We start from the raw sequence: 16161 nt of genomic DNA on the forward strand, positions 1-16161 counted from the left end.
TCCAGAGAAAGATGCCGCTGTAAGGAGTTCTGTGATGGACATGCCAAACCAATGAAGAGGATCTGGGTGGGATGTCAACATCAACTGCTATAAGCCTCATAAGAATGTATGTCATAAAACCTCTTAGAGCTCAGAACATGGAAAGATCTTTCTGTCTCTCTCTTTTTCTATTTGGATACAAGATAGAAATGCAACACTCATCATATTTCTCTTTTTGCCTTGGCTGATGTAAATTTTGTGCTTGCTAATTTCATAGCTGTAAATAGAAAGGATTTCTGTAGGGAGTTTGGGATCGACATGTACACACTGCTGTATTTAAAATGATAACCAACAAGGTCCTACTATATAGTGCAGGGAACTCTGCTTAATGTTATGTCGTAGCCTGAATGGGAGGGAATTGGAGGACAAAGGATACATGTATATGCATGGCTGAGTTGGTCTGCTGTCCACCTGAAATTATCACAACCTTGTTAATTGGCTATATTTCAATAGAAAAATAGAAAATAGGAAAACAAAAGGTTTCTGGTATAATTATTGCCCTATTTCCTGAGTCACCAACTGAACATTTTTACTCTTCTATCATTATCTCAAAGGCCTGATTTTACTTTTTCTTTTAAATTGTGACTCACTGCAAATCCTTTCTATAATAATAGATTGAATGACTAATAAAAAAAAATTAATAAGGGAACACATTAGTCCAAATGACAGGAAACACATAAGGATAAATATAATACCTTTGAAACTAGAGTGTTTATGCAATCATGGCCACATTTTTTTTTTCAACAGAAGACTCCATTAAAAATGACATTTATAAGACAATTTATAAGATCACAGCATTCATTTTGCATAAGAATACACATTTTAATTTCATCCTTAACAGTTATTAAAGTAATAATTCCTTAAAATATTTTTCACAAAACAATTATGGAAATATTATAGAGTTTGAATATATTCTGAAAACCTTTTAATTTAAGGAAAGCACCCATTGGCCTTAGCAATGATTATTCTATCTAACCAGGCACTTAAAAATGACAGGGTCAAAGTCTTGGATGTGACATTTAAACCCTTTGAATGACCTAAAACAAATTATTCATTATTCACAAATCCAAAACAAAATAGCAAGGTCAGCAAAGAGCATCCCCCATATTTGCAACCTGAACAAATTATTAAGCTTCTATAATTATCTTTGCCTTATCAAAAAGGATCCAACCCCCTACCCAGCCCCACTATAGGTTTCTAGGTCATTATGTCCCTTTGCCATTTCTCAGAAAATTAAATAATCAAGAACTATTGCCCCATTTAAAGACTGGGGAGAAAAGAAAATGCAAATAGCCAAACATTATTGAGAAAAAGAACAGGATAAGCAAACTCTGGGCAAAATTATGAAGTCAATCCTTGATTGCTCCAAACTTCCCTTTTTTCTTTCCCACTATTGAAGTCTGTGATCTGGAAAGAATCTTTGCTTTTTTATTCATGTTAGGCAGAGTCTCAGCTGTATTGACTGTTGACTTCTAATATGTTTGTGCATGGACAGCTTTTTAACCCAGATGCCTATTGAATGGACAGCCTGTTTAACAGCTCTCTGAATATTTCAGCTCTCTGGAATCCTCATTGGCTTTAACATTCAATTAAAATGGTTCATAACTAAGTGCCATTTACTATTGTAAGTCTACCTGATAATTAAGATTTCTAAGACTCTCTTAATATGGACAGCATATTTTCTGTCTGATATGTCTGTCAAGTATCTTCTGATATTACCAAAATCATTGGCTCACCTCCTAGTGGCTACTATCAACTTTCTGCCTACCTCTCCCACAAAAGAACACAGACTATCTTCTTCTATGTTGCAAGGCAGCATTAATGCAAATTATTGTAAGTAGCAAAACTTTACTAAAGGTTTGATATAATATTGAGACAACAGAAGAAAATAAAACCATTGACCTTGAATATTACCTATGAATGTGATCAGCCATCCCCATCTCCTCTTTCACTAATAAATTTTATTAAATTTTTTTCTCTTACTAATAATATATTTTGATTAAATGTTAAAAATTAAGAAGAACAATAATTAAGAGCAGCTTCAAAAACTGCCTTAGTATTCCTCAAATGAATATAGACTCAATATTATCATTTGCATGTTATGGATAAATAATAAACTGAGGTTTATGGAGGTTAAGTAACTTGTTCAAGGTCTAACTAGTAGTAAGTCATTAGGTCAGAATCTGAACTTAGGTTTCTCTGATGTTGATGTATCCTTTAAAAAACAATGGGACTGTCCATGGAATATTAGCCACAAAAAAGAATGAAATATTGCTATTTGCAGAACATGGCAATGGCACCCCACTCCAGTACTCTTGCCTGGAAAATCCCATGGCTGGAGGAGCCTGGTAGGCTGCAGTCCATGGGGTCGCTAAGAGTCAGACATGACTGAGTGACTTCACTTTCACTTTTCACTTTCATGCATTGGAGAAGGAAATGGCAACCCACTCCAGTGTTCTTGCCTGGAGAATCCCAGAGACGGGGAAGCCTGGTGGGCTGCCATCTCTGGGGTCACACAGAGTCGGACATGACTGAAGCGACTTAGCAGCAGCAGCAGAACATGGATGGACCTAGAGAATAATATACTTAGTGAAGTAAGTCAGACAAAGACAAATACTACATGATATCAATTACATGTAGAATCTGAAAAACAACACAAATGAATCTATACACAAAACAGGCATAGAAAAAAAACTTAAAGTTATCAAAGGTGGGGGAGGGACAAATCAGGAGTGTGAGATTCACAAATTAAAACTCCTCTATCCATGGAATCCTCCAGGCAAGAATACTGGAGCAGGGGAAAAAAAGAAAATACTGGAGTGGGTAGCCATTTCCTTGTACAGAGGGTCTTCCTGATCCTGGGATCAAATGCGGGTCTCCTGCAATGCAGGCAGATTCTTTACCATCTAAGCCACCAAGGAAGCCCCAATACAAACTACTACACATAAAATAGATAAAGTAGCAAGGGCTTACTGTATAGTACAGAGAGTTACATTCAATAATTCGTAAAAACCAATAAAGGAATATAATAAAAGAAAAAATCTGAACCACTATGCTGTTCATCTGAATCTAACATGATATTATAAATCAGCTACAATTTTTACAAAGGGAGGGAGGATTGTAGGTTAAATAGCAGTGTTCACCTTTACCATTTGACAAATTTGTTGGACTATGGAAGTAGTTATCTCAGAGTTTGCAGAAGTTTGCAGAAGGCCTGAAGGCATGTTGGTGACTTGGGTGGCTCTCAATCTCACTCATTCTTTCTTGTACAAGGTGATTTATTAGATCAGAAAAACAAGTTGAGTTTTCCCTGATGGTAGAGGCCAACACCAAATCAATTCATTCCAGCAGGAAAACCCCAAACTAAATCTAATAATAAGGCTGTGATACACAGCATGGCATTTTGAATAGGTCAGAAATAATCTCACTTGCTGCCATCACCATTTACTGGCAGTAATATGATAGAAAATTTAATCTTTCAAAGTTAAAAAGCTATAAAATTGGAATATCCACTCAAAGTGTTACTGATAATATTTAATGTGCTCATGTAATGAAAGCACATTGTGTAACACGTAGTAAATGCTCAATAAATTAAAAAACTATTATTAGTGGTGAGAATACTATTATTTTTACAATAGAGTACTATTTTTACAGTACAGTGCTATTATTTTTACAGTATAGTACTAAAAGCAATCTATTGGAAGTCTTGAGAAAAAAGATGTGATGCCTATATTCAGTTTCAAAAATACAGAGGAAGAGTTATCAATCCGAATATCAATTTGCCCTATAATATTCAATCTGACTATACCTTTATCTCTGAATCTTCCATTTTTTTCTTCCAAATTCCCTTTACTATAATTTCAGACAAGTAGGCAATGACCCAGTTTTAATCTGGAATCACATTTTTCCTTTAAAGATGTGTGATTCATTATGCAATTCAAAGAACCAGATAACTTGGATAAACTCTTTTAAACTATTTTTATTTTTTTAACAGCAGACTCACCATTATACCTAAACAAAATGGTTAAGTCTTTTTTGGCTTGCTAAAACCATAATTAGGCAAATTTTCAAGGAATATTGTTTCTAACAAAACCTTATCCCCCACCCCCTGCAAAACTCATGCATATTCAAAGGATTATGTTTCAGAAAGTGTCTGAGCTTAATACCACCTCATCTACTTTCTGTGTGTGCAACATTCTAGAAGTCCAGTGTTGGCTGGGTTCATTAACATTTTCATTTTTTCCTCTCTAAAATTCACCAGTTGGTAAATTAGAAAAAAATTGAAGACAATACACTGAAGACACTACAAAAGGTCCACATTCTCAAATCTTTCATCTAATAGGCTTTTAGGAAGGTTGGCTAATTGTATTTTCTCTATTTAAGTGTCCAAGCATGTTGGAGTTTAGTTAAGTGATTGTGATTTTATTACAAGCACAATAGGAGGAGCACTCCAGGGTGGTTGGCTACATGGGTTGGACTGTCTGCTTAATTACTTTGATGGCAGCACATTCTCTAAAGCAACAACAGTCTAGGTCATGCTAGTCTTCTGTTAGAAGACTTCAGCAAATGGCATGTTTTTTTTATGCTCTGTGAAATTGTTAACTATTGGTGCAGCTGGGACTGAGACTGTGTGTGGTTTGGTTATAGGCATATGGTTTGAAATTTGGCTCAGTCACTTATACGCTGCACAAGGAACTAAAATTCTCTGATTCGCTCTGTTTTTTTATTCTGGCAAATATGACCACATTGACTATTTTACAAGTAAATTAGAACCCACTGAATACCAGCTAACTACAAAAGGACAATTATAATTGGCTAGGCAATGGAACTCCTCTGTTTTGATATTATCACATGACAAAATTGATTCTAAAAATGACATGTTTTCAACAGCCTTATGGCTTATCTTCTCCATCAGCACTGCATTTTTTTAAATGCATCTTTCTGGTCTGGAAGCAATTTAGGGGTAGTAACTGTGTTTTGATTCTGTTTGTGTTCCTCCAGGTTGTACAATGAATACTTAATTGCTTGCACTAGAATATAAGACAATCTGATGATTTTGTAACTGTTGTAGGTTTTAAAGCTTATTCCTCTTTTAGTTCAGATTGAGTCATGGTGAGTGAGTGAGTGAGTGTGTGTGTGTGTGTGTGCGTGCGTGTGTGCATGTGGTGTCTATGGTGTGGGGGCAAGGAAGAAAATGGGACATTTACAGTAGTGACATCTCTATAATCCCTTATTAATCGTGTTAAAAAGCTCATTCAGTTTATTTCAGGTCCAAAACATATAATTAGCACTGTTTCTGTGTCCAGCATCTTTTCCCTCTTGCAGGAAGTGCCAAGTCCTTGATAAGACACAGTAAATAATTAGTTAAGACTTAAGTTGGAATCAGAGTATCTTAGTAACAGAGTGAGTAGAAATAATCTTGTTACCCTCTTCTCAGTCTATAGATATGGACACACGGCTCAGAGATGTTAAGATACTACTAAACCCACAGGGCTGTTGATGGCATAAGTAATCAACTCTAGGATTCAGGTCTGTAAATCTGGCATCCTATTCCTTTCCTACAATATCATCATGATTCTAGAAACACAGATAATGTCTTTTGTGTGGTATATCTACCTCAAAGAGCACAGTAATTACAAACATAGCTTCTGAGTAACAGGCTGTGGATTATGGAATCCCATTATTTCCAAAATGATTCTTTGATCTCAAGAGTTACGTCTTAGACCCCGGTTTCTGTTTAGTGTATCTGCTTCTGAATTGATATGTAGACAACAAGCCCCTCAGACACAAAAGGCAGCTGCAATTCTCAGCTGGATGCCCTGCTTCTTACTCAGGCTGCAGGTGGTGAAGGGTCTCACCTGGAGCACACTCAGGTGAACATCTGCCATGGCATGTCAGAGCTAAGGGGGACACATCTCCTGCTGTTCTCATCTCAACATGATAGCATGAGATGAAGCAGCCTATTTTACACCTAAATGAGATGGATACTTGCAATCTTGAGCCACCAGAGTATTACTTTGTTTTTTCCTTTTTCCATTTTACCTGATGAGATTTTATAAATATAGTTAGTCTTCATTAGTGGGTTGGTGGTGGTATCTTATATTAACCATACAGCATAGTGTACTTTTAGTGAGGCTTTCATGCAGAGAAAAATACCATGGGTTCAAGTTCTGGTAGGTTGTTTTTGTTTAGTTGTGACTGACTCTTTTGTGACCCCATGGGCTGCAGCCCACTAGGCTCCTCTGTCCATGGGATTTTCCAAGTAAGAACACTGGAGTGGGTTGCAATTCTCTCTTCCAGGGGACCTTCCAGACCCAGAGATCAAACCAGCATCTACTGCACTGGCAGGCAGATTCTTTACTACTGAGCCACCAAAGAATTGCATGCTGGAAACAGAGGCAACTTGTTAAAATTGATTTCCTTACTAACAGAAGAAGACTCAAGTTTCTACCAGTCTCAAAGAGTTATTTTGTGCAACTGATGAGATCTCCTCATTTATTCACTTAATAGTTACTTGCTGAGAATGTCTGTCAGGAAATTCACTAGATTGAGGTAAAAATACTGGGTTGGCCAAAAATGTTGTTCAGGTTTTTTATACGATGTTCTGGAAAAACCTCAATGAACTTTTTGACCAACCTAAATTTATTTTCTTGGGCTCCAAAATCACTGCAGCCATGAAATTAAAAGGAATTTGTTCCTTGGAAGAAAAGCTATGACCAACCTAGACAGCATATTAAAAAACAGAGACATTATTTGCTGAAAAAGGTCCATCCACTCAAAGCTATGATTTCCAGTAGTCATATACGGATGTGAGAGTTGGACTATCAAGAAAGCTGAGTGCCAAAGAACTGTGGTGTTGGAGAAGATTCTTGAGAGTCCCTTGGATTGCAAGGAGGTCCAACCAGTCAGTCCTAAAGGAAATCAGTCCTGAATATTCATTGGAAGGACTGATGCTGAAGCTGAAGCTCTAATACTTTGGCTACCTGATCCAAAGAACTGACTCATTGGCAAACACCCTGATGCTGGGAAAGACTGAAGTCAAAAGGAGAAGAGGATGACAGAGGATGAGATGGTTGGATGGCATCACCGACTTGATGGACATGAGTTTGAGCAAGCTCTGGGAGTTGGTGATGGACAGGGAAGTCTGTCATGCTTCAGTCCATGGCGTTGCAGAGTTAAATATGCCTGAGTGACTGAACTGAACTGAGCTGAATAATAACTAATACCTCTGTAGTACTGTGTAGTGCTTTTCCCCAAAAGATGATATATTTAAAAAAATAATAAGTTGGTCCTGGCCAAATCAAGAATATACAGGCATTTGGGTGTTTTCTTTCCAGATAAGCAAATGCCCTGCTGCTGCTGCTGCTGCTAAGTTGCTTCAGTCGTGTCTGACTCTGTGCGACCCATAGACGGCAGCCCACCAGGCTTCCCGTCCTTGGGATTCTCCAGGCAAGAACACTGGAGTGGGTTGCCATTTCCTTCTCCAATGCATGAAAGTGAAAAGTCAAAGTGAAGGCACTCAGTCGTGTCCGACTCTAGCGACCCCATGGACTGCAGCCCACCAGGCTCCTCCATCCATGGGATTTTCTAGGCAAAAGTACTGGAGTGGGATGCCATCGCCATTGCCTTACAAATACAATTACTAATCAAAATTATTGCCCTAAAGCAATTGAATATCTTGACATGACTTTTGCATGAAAGTTGTTTTAGTGCTGTTAACTCTTTCATCTCCTTTAGTTCCTACATTTCATCAGCTTCCCAGTTCTGGAGATGAATGATGACAAGAAAAGTTTCTCATGTGGAAGAAAAGAAAGAAAGAAAAAGAAAAAAAGGGGGGAAGAAGGGAGGGATGGAATTGGGAAGGAAGGAGGAAGAAGGGAAGAAAGAAAAGATCAAGCATCAACTTTTAATATTTGCAGACTTACCAACATCAAGGCTGGGAAACTGTTTACATCTTAGAATGTCAAAGAATTTCAGTTAGTTAATTATGCTGCAGGTGGGCAGATGTATCCAGGAGCAGATATTTGCAGATGCAAATTGTGAATTTTGCATGGGTAAAGGTAAATAGCTAAAATGATTATTAAAGCACAGTGGAAAATAAAATGATATATAAAATGCAAATGCGCAGTGACAAACACACAGAGGCATTTTGCTTGTGAACTATGACTTCCAGTAGTGGAATGTTTCTGTACTTCCTTCATTGCTTTGTTATTTGCCATAATGAGACAGAATTTCAGAGTGTAGCCTCTGTGCCCTGCAGATGACATTCACTTACCCGGGTCTCAAGCTTAACATTTTATAAATTACCACTTCAAAGCAAGAGTCACCATCTATATGCAATGGGATGGAGGTGAGTGTCATGGGACATCAACCCTATCATTTTCTTATTGTCCCATTTCAGATTTTATTAACAAGTCTGATTTTCTTTGCAGGGTCAAGGGCTTTATTCAATCAGAAAAGCAAATTCGTCCAAAAATAATGTTTTACTATTTCTTTTATCTGCTCAAGAATTTTCTTTGACTGTCTAGAACCTAGTATGTTAAATCTGAATGCAACTTCATTGCATCCAATACTCATACCAGCTTGTCACCCACTGCATTTCAACCTTGCACACTATTTTAATCATGTCTTCACACATTTCTGTACAAGAGATCAGCCTGTCCCCATGCTTCCCTGCTGTACTCTCCATCTCCTATCCTCAAGTGTCTTTCGATCAATGTCATTCATTCATTCATGCATCCAGTTATTCATTCATTAAAACCTTATAATTTCATTCATACTTTTTCCCAAGCTATAAATGAATCATGGAAATAAATAAAATATTAATCATGGAATAAATAAATATAGAAAGAAGAATAAATAAAGTAGAATCATGGGAATAAATTATGACTCATTCTCAAGTTCACTGGGAGGCAGGCCTCTACTTCAATAAAGAAACATCAACACTGGTTTTTAGAGTTTGAATAGGAATATGCCTAATAAGTAACTGAGAGTGTAAATTTTAGTGGAGAGAGGGACAAAATAGGTTTCATGACTCTTAAAAAACATGGCAATTTCAGAGAACTCCAAATGCTCATCGTGACAGCAGCACAGGGTGCAAAGGAGGGCAGAGATAGGGATGAAGAGGTGGTCAGGGCCCAGATCACAGCATCTTTACTAAGGAAAATGCTTCATGCTTTAGGGTCCATTTGAATATATGAAACTGTCAGCCTAATCCTAACTTCTATGCACAAATTATGTAAACTGCATATTAAAATATGATATTGTGATCAAACTGTAGTTCTATTTTGTTTTGTTTGTGGGCAATGTGTTTTATTTCCTCAGCTACTTGCAGTTGATGCCATACTATCTGATTGTAATAAATCAGGGTTTCATTAGATCAATGAACTAAACAAGGGAAATGCCTATCACCTTTCAATTCTACAAATAGAGGTACAGTAAGATCTCTTCCTTCATTCTGCTGAGTGTAAATATTTCAGTTTTAAAAACCTCCAATAGCAAATCCAGTAATTAAAAGGCTAGATTTGAATTTGGAATAGACACAGACACAACCCCACAGGTTGAAGGGGATTCAAGGCTAGACCTGTTCAAGTTGTTGACTGTAAATGATTGATATGTGAGGAGTGAACAACAGAGTGAAATTAGAAACTATAGGCTCCAAAGGAAAAAATATCTATCAGCAGAAGCTCTCATTGTGTTTTAAAATGCAATTTGGAATGATGCATTCCTGAAGGCATAATGTGGGTATGCAGAGAGGAGTCTGGGTCTCTTTAAGAGCAGTTAGAACTCAAACATCATACAAGGCTCTTTGTGATTGTCCTTACTCAGTGCTACAGGCGCAATAAATGTCCTTCCACACAGCCAATCTGTTACTCTCAGTTGTCTTGAATTCCATTCAAAACCAATTTTCTGAAGAGACATACTGCCAGAATGCAAGCTGTTGAGGTACACAATTCCATGCATTCTTGAAACTGCCCATTTCCAGACCAAAAGCATTGCTATTCTCTACATGATGAAACGTTAACAGATTTGCCACTCTTCTCAAATATATTTTTCTTAAGGATGGAAAAAAGTGCCTTATCTTTTAAGTCAAATGTTTCCATGGCAAAAGTAAAAAGAGCAGTGATGTTTATCCTTCACAACTTATTGCAAATTAAATAGGAAGAAATTTAAAACTTTTTTCAGATCAGTAATTGGAAGACCTACACTTGAATTCACAACTCTCATGACAGAGTTGACACATAACTAAAGTATTACTAGATTGACCATTAGTTTTCAGGCTAGAATATTTTTTTTAATATTTATTTTTATGCATTCATTTATTTGGCTGTACCAGGTCTTAGTTGCAGCCTACAAACTCTTAGCTGCCGGATGTGGGATCTAGTTCCCCAACCAGGGATCAAACCATGACCCCTGGCATTGGGAGCAAGGAGTCTTAGCCCTGGACCACCAGGGAAGTCCCTCAGGCTAGAATATTAAAGTCTGTAAAGTAGAATAACTTGCTTGAGGTCATGTTACTTATATATTAGTTATTATGTGAACTCCTTCTTAGTTTTGTCATTTTGTCCAGTTATTTGCATGTATGTATATGTCTGTCTATCACATATAAATATATCCTTTTACCAATTCATACAAATTTCTAGAAAAGTAATCTCTTGAAACAATCTAATTTTTTAAAGACTAAAACATTCTCTAGTAGCTGTGCAATTTCCATTGAAATAGGCCATAGTTTGACCCCAAATTATAGGATGATTTAGTAAGCCAGTTGGTATGGTTATAGGGATTATCTCAATCTTTGCTCTGAATAACTCTGCCAAGCAGGAAGTATGTATTAACTTCATTTTCTTTTTTTCTGATAAGGAAACTGTAAATTAAAGAGTTTAAATCATTTTTCCAAGCTATATGTCTGGTAAATGGTAAAGACATTTTAAACCCCCTGACTTGTGTTCCTACCCACAAAATTACTTAGGAATCAGTGAAAGTAACAGAATGTAAAAAGTGTTCTAATAAAGGAAGTAGTGGGATTCTATAGAACAAGAATAGGTCCAGCATGGGCTTCAGGGAGGCTTACTGAAGTAAAGGATGCCTAGGAAGTCAAGGGAAGGTGCACTGCAAATGGGAGAGTAAGTCCTCCTTGTGGGGTCTTTAAGAAACACTCCAACAAGACCATAGACATGACACTTAGAGGAGCAGAAGAAATTAAAGGATTTATCACAGTCTTCAGGTCTCAGAAGAAGAAAGAGACATGGCATATCATGCAGAGAGCCATAATGGGTGAGCACTAAGGGAGTAGGACCAATCAAGCAAATGGGTAGCCACGGGCAGGGGCCTTTATGAGAGACCAGGGCAGAGTACACAAGCCAAAGGCATGAGCAAATTCATTGGTGTGCTTGAATATCACAGAGAGGGCAAGAGGGGAACTTGCATTAGGGACTAGCCTTATCAAACTGGTGCACCTGGTCTCCTGGCCATGATGCTCACAGATTGTTTGTGGGGAGGTTGAGGCATCAAAAAAAAAAAAAAATCTGACATTTGACTAAATTTACAATACAGAAGGATTTTTGCAGCTGAGAGATTTGTACAAGGAAAGAGAGGTGCAAGAGAAAGAGTAAACTTTAGAAATTAAAAAGTGTTCCTTAGGGTAAGAGCACAACTCATGGATAATTCCAGGATGCATACCAAGAAATGAGATGAAAAGTAGTGTGTGTGTGCCCAGTCGCCTCAGTAGCATCTGACTCTTCGAGACTCTGCGACTGTAGCTTGTCAGGCTCCTCTTGTCCATGGGATTCTCCAGGTAAGAACTGGCATGGGTTGCTGTGTCCTCTTCCAGGGGATCTTCCTGACCCAGGAATTGAACCCACATCTCTTCTGTCTCCTGCATTGCAGGTGGATTCTTTACCCACTGAGCTACCTGGGAAGCCGATGAAAGGTAGGCAAGGACCAAATTACGAAGAACTAAGGAACTGTGTTTTTTTTCCAAACTCTTGGAAGGTTGTATTAATAGAATAGCTTTAAACAGATACATTGTACTTGTCCATGTTTTGGAAGATCATTTTGACAACACTGTAGAAAGTGGGAAAAGGGGGTTAGGATAAATGAAGTCATTATAAATAATCACCATCCAACAGGGCTTGTCTGCTCTGCTTGTGGGTGGGGGGAGGGTGCTGAACAACTGATGTCCAGATCGTCCTGTGGAGTTCCTGAGCCACCCTGAATCCTGATATTCTGATAGCTGTGGCAATCATATTAGCAAGATCTGTGGTGCCACAGTCCATTTATTTTGCATTTTTATACATTCCCAGGAGACTGGCTTAACACTAAGGAAATCTGACTCAATACAAAACAGTCTGTCAAATTTATTTTTCACATGGGTTTACAAGAAATTGAGTTAGTAAGCAAGATGCCATGTATTGCAATTTAAATTTGAACAGATTTTTTAATGTGACTTATCCCTGCAATAGTATATATCAAATTTCAAATAACAAATAATATTATTTTGTTGGAATTTTTCTCCTTGGCAATGTGTGGTCTCTTTATTTTTCATCACTATAATTAGTCTTTCATTTTAAACAGGGTGATAATTTATAGCATGATATTCAGTCAGAAGTTTTGTTGTTGTTGATAAGTCGAAGCTAATCATAAGGAAAAAAAAAAGGGAAAAGAGTCTAATTTGCCAGAAGAGAACAGAATATAAAAATAACATTATCCATTCAGTTGGACTGAAATCTTGGCAGCTGCTCTTCAAAAATGTTGCTGACATGGTTTATATTATATTAAAATTCAGAATTACTGCATTTTCATCAGTTTCTCTGTCCGCAGCTGGCATATCATGTTGTCAGCATCTTGGGATTTACAAGTCCATGTACATGGTAAGAATGTTCCTTGAAATGGACATTTTCATAAGCACGTTTGCTAATTGATATGCTATGGTTCTTTAAAGTATAAACACGTGTTATGGCCGTCATAATGCTTTAAAGTGTAAGTACGATGCATGAGTTGGTTTTCTTATCTTGATTTTCATTGCTTAAAAACAGAAGAGTTTTTCTAGGATGATTTTTCATATGTATTTTAATTTTAAAAGGCGTTGATTATTTCAATGAGGAAAGTTGTTAAAAAGATAAATTTAGAATGATGGATGCATCCAAACAAATTAAATTATTTTAAAATAGGTGTAGAGAATTTGTGATACTCAGAAAAAATGCTAATATAAAACACTTATCAACTTCAGTACTATAATAATATGCAACATGTCATTTTACCAGAAGTATTAGTGTCACATTAACTACATTAACTATTACTAATAACTCAGTGAATACAGTTTGGAGAGCATTGGAGTCTGGCAGATTGTATTTTTTTTCATTCTGTAATTCAGAGTTCTTTGGAAACTAATCAATTCGAAGAACTCAACAATTTCAGAAGTCTTTTGATAATGTTAAAATATGTATGCTTACATGCGGATCCTGCAGATATTTATAAGCACTTATGTGATTATGATGATAAAACTAAATTAACATATTCATATCGACTTTAGAGGATCCTTCAAAAATTGGATTTGAGGCTAAATAAGGCTGAATGTTTTTGTAGACCAAAAATGCTTAAAGGAACTTTGTATCTGAAGATATAAGACAGCTGATGAAGTTTAGATGTGAAAACAGTAGTTTTGACTCTCCAGAATTTCCACTTAGAATGCCCATGTGGAAGACCTAGAAACACTGGAGAAATGCACACCATCTCCCATGCAAGGGCTGCCAGAGGAAGGAGGCAGAAGGCACTCAACTATGATGTTCACAGGAGGCTAAGGGTTGTTTGTACTGTCATGTCAAAACTGGCTGCCTCTTATCTTAGAATCACAGACACACACACACACTCACACATATATACACATGACTGACTCATTTTTTGGATGATTGCCTAAGGACATAATATGAAATTAGCCTCTTTATTTATTATTTAAACCAGCAGCAGCCTAATCTCTCATTATGACTTCAGGAAGAACCCATTAATATTCCCACCACTGGTGAGCAAAGCTAGTGAGATGAACTCAAAAAATCAGGTGAACCATTCCAATAATGCAAAGTCAATTTTTGCCATGTGCAAATGGATTTGTGGAATCAAGATGTTGATTGAGAGCTTTGCTAAAGCAAAGATTTTTTTTTTCTTTCAGTGAAACAGTTGTAATTGCATTTCAATAGCATTGATATCATTAACTTATAATTATTACTTTCTTTAGTTGTAAAATATGAATGTGAAAGTTTTAGGCCGGCGTGCAATCCCAGGAGGGAAATTAGAACTCTTGGCAATCAATAATGGCGGGGCATTCTGAATTCCTCCCTGGTTTTCATTAGCTGGAAGGAGAGCACATTTAAAGGAATGCTAACAAGTATCGATGTTTAAATTTGATTTATCAATGCTATTTAAATGTATATCTGCACTGTGCCAAGTTTATTTTTCTGCGTTAATGATTATTCAGTGATATCTCCTGGGTTAAGACAACTTCTAAACAAGATAAAGCACCCTGTGAATTAATTTATTTCAGAGAAACAAGAAAACGTAATTTGTGTCTTCTTTTCATTAAATTATCCTTTAGTATATTGATTTAACTGAACCAAAAACTTATTTAGCTAAGGAAAACAAAACATAGATACAGCACTCTGTCACTTTGGCACTCCTTTTGTATTGAGAAATGAAGAATATAGGGGTGTGTGGCATGCGTGTGTGTGTGTGTCTGCATGTTTGTGGTGTAACAAGTGCTATTTTGTAAGAGGAAAGTATTGTTCACTTCCCTTCAGAAACAGACAAAAGAAGCACAATCAGTTAATGTTTGCTACCCGGCATTTTATATTTTTACTGTACTCTACATAAACAATAAAATTATTGTGATTATGTCATCAACTCAAATAATACAGACTGAGTAACCATTTGCAAGTCAAAGGTGTGCAGACACCCAAAGAGACCACCTGTGTAACCAAATAATACCAATCTTTCCAAACCTTTACATCAAAGACTAAGTACAATATGAGGGAATTTTAAAATTTAGACTAACCTAACATATATCGTAAGATCAACTGTTTCTCTTGTGTGGGTGCCTGTATTTAGAGATTTTATTAATCTATTCCTTTTATCTGTACCCAAAAGATGTAAATTATTATTTACCCAGAAAATGTTTAGTCTTATGAACCTGAATAGGTGAATGGTTATTAAATTTTGTCTCTTAAGAACACTTAAATTCTGATGCTATCACAGAGACTGAGCCTGTATAAGCTATCATTACATGTTGAAAAACTAACCTCTGTAATTAACTTGCAATATTATACATAGGGCTCCAGTTACAGTAAAATCCAATTTTCCATGGTATACACACCAGGCAGCTTTGCTGAATATTAGATTTTAATGAGATTTATGACCTTATTCATAATTTATTCTTTAAGTTGAGAAAGTTTTGGTTAAAGTTCAAAGCAGAATCTTGAAGCATGAAAATAAAATCTATCTCAAACTTTTCTTGGAGACATTTTCAAATGAATTCTGAAACCAAAAAGGGCTTAGGGCTTATCTGTTTCTCAGAGCAACTTGTGGAAACCATTCTAACTTTAACAAGGGAGAATTCACTGTTGGCAATAAGGAAATTTTCCACGCTTGTCCTTGGTTTAAGGATGGTTGTTTTTCTACTTTTCCCTTCTCACTGGTTACTTAGCAGCTTTATTTTTTTTCTTTTTTTTTTTTAATTTTATTTTATTTTTAAACTTTACATAACTGTATTAGATTTGCCAAATATCAAAATGAATCCGCCACAGGTTTACATGTGTTCCCCATCCTGAACCCTCCTCCCTCCTCCCTCCCCATTCCATCCCTCTGGGTCGTCCCAGTGCACCAGCCCCAAGCATCCAGTATCGTGCATCGAACCTGGACTGGCAACTCATTTCATACATGATATTTTACATGTTTCAATGCCATTCTCCCAAATCTTCCCACCCTCTCCCTCTCCCACAGAGTCCATAAGACTGTTCTATACATCAGTGTCTCTTTTGCTGTCTCGTACACAGGGTTATTGTTACCATCTTTCTAAATTCCATATATATGCTTTAGTATACTGTATTGGTGTTTTTCTTTCTGGCTTACTTCACT

Source organism: Bubalus bubalis, chromosome 18, assembly GCF_019923935.1.
Source record: "Bubalus bubalis isolate 160015118507 breed Murrah chromosome 18, NDDB_SH_1, whole genome shotgun sequence".
Taxonomy (NCBI): domain Eukaryota; kingdom Metazoa; phylum Chordata; class Mammalia; order Artiodactyla; family Bovidae; genus Bubalus; species Bubalus bubalis.